We start from the raw sequence: 6,938 nt of genomic DNA on the forward strand, positions 1-6,938 counted from the left end.
ACTCAGACGCTTTCAATCCGGAAAATTTGAGCATTTAAGCCCTTTGTCTTCATCAGCGAATACAGCAATAAACATTGTTTAACCGATGAAATCCGTAGGATATGGCCATTATTTTTATTGCATGTAGTTAACAAAATAGATGTAAATAACATGCTATTGAATGCAAATACATAGCAATTTCTATTGTTGTAAAAAGAACTAAAATATTTGTAGTGCTGTTATTACGCATTATAGTATATATATATATATGTATGGTTCTACATCAAATAAATAGTTCATTTATTTCATATATACGCAATATACAATTGAACGTTACTCGTTCAATTCAGAGTGTATTAATTGTGAAATCCAATATTATATCACAGAATTCAGCACTAATGGTCGGGTTAAAATATTGTCTTTTTTTATTACATATTTTGTGTTTTTGAGTAGATTTATTGAAATCAAACCACATGATTATGAGTTGATCTCATCGAAATCGCCTAATAATTTTTAATCGCATTCGGACGTTCCACAGTCACAGAATTATATAATCGATATGGACGGCTTGACCGTCGACGAAGGTCGAAGAGCTCTGTTGTATATAATTTATATTACACAGTCGTAGAATTTAAGGGGTCACCCAGACATTGTGCTACGTAGCGATTGTTGAGTAATGTATTTATTTGTGTGTGTTTACATTCCCTTCCACATTATAACATGGTTTATTGATATGTTATCTCTGTCATTGTGATAGTCCTTATTGCTATGTTGCGGCGGCAACTCAAATTATGTGTTAGTATTGGGATAAATATAGGATATGAATAGTTGCATATAAATTAGAATTACTTAATTATATTAAATAATTAACTGTCATCGTTAAAAAAATCATTGGTTTGCTGTTAAAGCATAAAAACACCTATTTTTTATATATTTTTTTCATTTAATTGTTATTGATATCTGACTTCTAATACATTGTAAAGGTACCTAAGCAACGTGAACACGGTATTCTTTGAATACATGTTGAGATTTAATTGAAGAATTTCAAGCGGGGAACAATTTGTTGAATCTATTGAATATTTAATACTTAAACCTTCAGAGTTACTTGCTTTTAATAAATTAATAAATATGATAAATTTTTATTCAAACTATAGGAAACTGTTACAATGTAGTTTATTTTTACAGAATTGATTACATTTTATCAAGCATTTCTCAGTGACAGTATGTATAATTCGTGTGTACTAAAATTCATTATAAAGTAATAATATGAAGTATCCAAACATTACGCCATATAGATAGTGGTGAGCAAACCACAAGCAAGACCTAGACTGCCATAGTCTTGGTCTTGTTCTTGTAGACTCCGTATTGTTGTTGGTCTTACAGAGCCACTATAGATATGGTCTTGGTGTTGCCCTTTTCATCTCGGTCTTGCTGCAAGTGTAAGCGCTTTAAGTAGGGGCTACCCTGCTACCCGAAGGACCACTTGGTGATGCCCGAGAACAATTTGGATTTTTGACTATTACCTAAATACTAATGCCACCACTAATACCGACAATTGCAATGGGTAGGAAATCTTTTGTGCCTTCGCCTGATATTTGACGGGTATTTTACGCACGATGACGACAACGACGAGGACGGGAGAGACCAATCGAAGGAATTATGATGGTGCAAGTTAGTTATGGGAAGGGGATGTCTGTGGTCGATTTGGTCTAATGCAATGATCACAGAGCTCACAAAACCAGGGACTGTACTTAAAAAACTAACTTAACACTACTGACGTCTTGAGATGACGATGGACTGACGACGACTTTGATGCAGTAGGCAGACGTCGAATTGGACGACCTGAGTGGCCTATCACACAAACGTATGGACGTTGCTGGAGGACTTACGTGGAGGCTACTGACGGCACCGATTTTGACAATAAACAGCTGCCAAGTTTGAATGCGATCGACCTAACCGGCCGGGTACGGACAATAATAGGCTGTGTTCCCCGGCCACGAAGTTGATTCTCACGCTACACTCACACACCGCACGACTTGTAGGAATTATGTATGTATATGTGTACAGCAACTCTAAAAAGGTGGACGGGGCCAGGCTAAAGAGCGCTGGTCTGTGGTGGTCGTGTTAAACGAATATGTTTGTGTATGTGTACTTAATAATAATGACAGAAAGGTACTATAAAAATGGTAAATAAGTAATAATGCTAATCAAACTGCTGCATTTCTGTTAAAATAGATAACAATATTATATGCACAGCAATACAAGAATATTAAATATAATAATACTACATACGGCCTTTAAGTCAAACAGAACAGTGTAATAATATATGGGTAAAAAATAGTATAATATAATAAATAAATTGCCCTGTGTTGCTGATAAAAATATGCAAAAATAATAATAATGGTAGGTATCATACTTCATAGCAACACGGAGATATAACAATAATATTGACTTACCTACGTTTATAAGTGGTAGTGGAGGACAGTCTGGTCCCTATCCTATAATAATGAAATTTGAGGACATGGAGATACAAAATAATAAGAATAATACAATGGTAGCGTTTAGCACACACTAAAAACATTATAATTATAAATAATAAAATGCGGTGATTTGGACACACGGTAACAAAATAATAATGATAATATAAATGAGGTGATTTGAGGTACGATGTAATAATTGTAATAATAATGATTCTGTAGGTGGCTTGGCCGGCACACTAGAAATTCTGATAGTACGATGTTATGTTCATAACAAAACGCACCTTTGTGGCGATTAGCGCACACTGAAAATACAAAAAAAAATGATAGCTATTTGAACCCTAAAGAATTTGAATTAATAAATGCCCGTGAGCATTAAAATTTAACGTATCGACTGTGTGCAGACGAACTGCCGACCTGGTAATATATTACTTACGCCTGGATATATAAGATAATCTTCATTTGTCTATTATATTAATATAATAATTCAAGGATAACACAATTAACATAGCAAAATAAAATAAACAAAAAGATGTGCTGTATGTGAGCCGGTCAGTATTTATACTAATAAATAATAATATTGCGAACATGGCGGTGACGGCGACACGAACAGCGATAATAATAATAGAAATAAAGTAAAGACCTGCAGCGTTAATGGTTTTATTTGTTTAGCTCGACCTTAATAATAACGCATAATAATATAATATAATGCAAGTTGCAACCGTGTGCGGTGTGCATAATAAATGTAATAATATTAAGTGATCGCTATATTAACGGATACACATACGAAGACAAAATCGCTTTAATAGCGAAACAAAAAAGTGATTGAGCGACAGACAGGGCGGTCGCTGCTGGTAGACATTAAGACGCCAATAATAATGATGATAATAATATAAATTAACTATATGAAGCAACAGACCGACCGATAATTTATTCACAATATGAAAACTACACTATGAGAATGAATAACATAACAATTATAATAATTCACAATTAACGGAATGAGAGGTGTATGGATGATGGATCTGATATAGAAAGGTCGTCGTTGCCTCGATCTCCATAATTGCATAAAGCGATAGGCTAATAGCTTGGCGCCAACAGCAAACTTTAAATTTAAAGAAAATATTACATCCTGGACTATGTAGAAATTTTTTATTTCTTATTATGTCTAAGGTATTTATGATGTAACTTATATAGCATAGTATATAAATAACCAAGCTGTAGTGTATCCAGAAATTTTTTGGCCATGGGCGTGGGTGAAAAAAAATTTTTGAGGGGTTGGGAGTTTACAACCACCCATCTGGATACACCACTTACCCCAAGTTCCAGCTATAATTTAACCCCGTTGTACTGGATTGCCGCCAAAAAGCACTTTTTACATAATATTATATCTACGATCTAGGTATACCAGTGAGTTCTACGAGTTTGTAGAAGAGCAGTCTTATGCACAAATCAAATCTAATAATAAATTTATTTTTCAGATAGGAATGAAGAAAATACTATAAATTCATTCTGTATTCATTTTTCCCGAACAAAATGCGTCAATGTTCAATAATTAATATTTTTGTTCGTTGTTTAAGAATAGAAACACCTATTTTCCCTTTTTTTTTTGTTATTCAAAATGTATTGATATGTAACTATTGTGTGGTGAAGAAATAAGATAAGCTATGATAAATTGTTCGATGGTTACCATGAAATAAAATAAAATTGTATTCTTTAATAACATTTAAAAACGTTGTGTAATAATTTTATAATACACATAATATAATAAACATCAATTTGTATAATACAATATATTAAAATTAATCTATTTATATTGTTAATTTTCAAAATGGGTGTGTTTCAATATTTGTTTTTACTCTAATAATTATCATTTATGTTAAAGTCTAAACAATTAGTATATTTATATTATTCTTTATAATATTTATAAATGATGTATCACGTATGTTTCACTGAAAGCAACGTATAAAAATATAACATGCAAAAAGTAAAGATTTTGTCATTTTTAGGTATATTGTACGACAGTTTTATAAAAATGTGTGATGTATTTTATTTTATTCAAATACATTTTGAATGCTTGTATCGTAAGGCATATAAGTGTTCATCATGCTTAGAAACATTGTGGTTGTTATAACATAATACAAAGCATCCATTGTCTGTCCTTTTTTTTTCTTGTATAGCTGAGTTTGTGTGCTTACTGCTTAGTATTCAGGTTGTAGATATTAATGTATTCTAGCATTAAGATAAACCCCTGAATTTGACTTGTTTGATTTTATCTGATTTAAATTTTTGATTTTTATTAGTTTTTTGTAATAAGTTATGACTAGTATCAATTAAAAAAAAGTGTGCGTGTGTTACCAGTACGCGCGTATGAAGTGAAACTTCTTTTGAACGGTACACGTGAGTGAATGAAAAAAATGAAAGGCATGGATTGACTGGGGTAATAAGGATAATAAAGAAAGAAAAGAAAGAATGTAAATTTTATTTTTTATTTTTGTATTATAATGATTGATCATCATTTTTCTCAATCAGTATAGTAGTTATGATTGGCATATGATAACTAAAATTTGCGACTGAACATTGTCGATATATCGCGTAAAAATTGCATCGATTGTTGTGCCTGATTTGGTAGGCTATACAATTGGATCATTTGATCATTCAATTGCAAACTGAATTTGTCTAAGTAACGAGTGGTGTCGAATCAGAAGATGCAAAATTAACATATTATGTATATAATAAAATAATATTATGTAGTAGATATGTCATATTATGTACATGATACGCTTCGTATAATTATTTATCTCATTTAGACTATTTGTTTATTGTTTTTTATATATTTTTATTTAACAATATTGTGTTTATAATGGTTAGTTTAAAATTATTTTAAATTACGATAGTATACACTTAATATTATATGGTTCAAGCCATATAGGTGTTTCTTTTAACGGTGTACACTATTTTAATATTTGTGTGACGTAAGGAAATTATAATAATTAATTCTTATCAAGACATTTGAATTGGTTATAATTCTATCCAAATGATAAGTTAAGATAAGTTTTCAATTTTGGAATAGCTGTCTAGGGTGTCCTAAATTGTATATGACATCATATTTAAGAATGATATATTAAAATTAGGATAAAATGACCTGTGCGGAAACCTTTTTGAATAATATGATCTAAATTAATTTGATATTCAATGAGTTTCTTATTAATTTGAATCAGGAGGTTCAAGGGGGTAATTTTTAAAATTCAAATTGTAATACCTATATTTTTAAATTATGAACTAAGTACAATTGAATTTTTAATGAGTATTTACGGGTAGCTTTATGTTGCTATAATAATAGTTGAAGGAGCTTTCACCATTGGGGTTAGCTTATATAATCTCAGCAGTTATTAATACTATAAGTGCTTTCGTTGTAGGTACGACTTTGATAATCAGGATGTTATCTAGTAGGAATTATTAATTTTTTGTAGTATACAGTAGTCAATATCCGACGTATTATCGGTAGATATTATAATCAGTTAAGGATTATTTTTATTTATGATGTCTATCCTAATTGCATTTTTTAATCTGATAACCGAAGACTATGATAATCTATATGTATGGTAATATTTTTTGTACTATTAGACTATTTTATCAACGATAAAATAGATATTATAAGATATTATAATTTATAACCTTAAAATTATTTGCAAATGATGAATGTATTGATTTTACAATGATGTGTGTTTTTTTTTGTGTCTGGGGACAAAATTTCTACCAGTAATAGTGCTTCGATTTTTGGACTCAGCACCGTTTCTGATAGAAAAGTAAATCTTGTTGGTACTTTGGGGGGTCAAAAATTGTTCAATAGTTTTCAAAAGCGCCTGGAAAAACCCTAAAAAAATAACGGAAAAACGGGAATTTTTAGGCAAAACCAGTTTTCAACAAAATTGATAATTTCATTTTACTGTAACTCAAAAAAAAAAAAATAACTGTAAGCACTTGAAGTTTTCACCAAATGTTTATATTAGCGTTGTCTACACATAGTTAAATTTTCAAAGTATTTTGACTTTTTTTGAGCTATTTCTAGACAATTTAAATTTTCAATTTTTCTAAGTATTTTTTTTTGAAATACCCATTTAAAAAAATTGGCCACTCAAAAAATCTTGAAAATTTAATACAATGTTACTTATAAGTTGTGCTTATTAGAAATAAAAAATCAAAAATCGTAAGTCACAATTTTTTTTATAGGTGCTTAAAGTTCAAATTATTACGAAACATGACAAAATGGTGAAAATATGCATATAATTTGTTAGTTAAAAATTCATAAAATTTTTTCTATTTATACCTAAGGTTTAAAATTTCAACACAAGGTTTTCAATAAGTTTTTCTTCAAGTAACTGTAAAAAAAACTCGAGCGCAATTTAAGAAAAAATTTTTATGAACGTCTGAAATTAAAATTTTTACAAAATTGCGTAAGACAAAGATTTATCGAAAACC

This window comes from Myzus persicae, unplaced genomic scaffold (assembly GCF_001856785.1).
Source record: "Myzus persicae strain clone G006 unplaced genomic scaffold, MPER_G0061.0, whole genome shotgun sequence".
In the NCBI taxonomy this organism is placed as follows: domain Eukaryota; kingdom Metazoa; phylum Arthropoda; class Insecta; order Hemiptera; family Aphididae; genus Myzus; species Myzus persicae.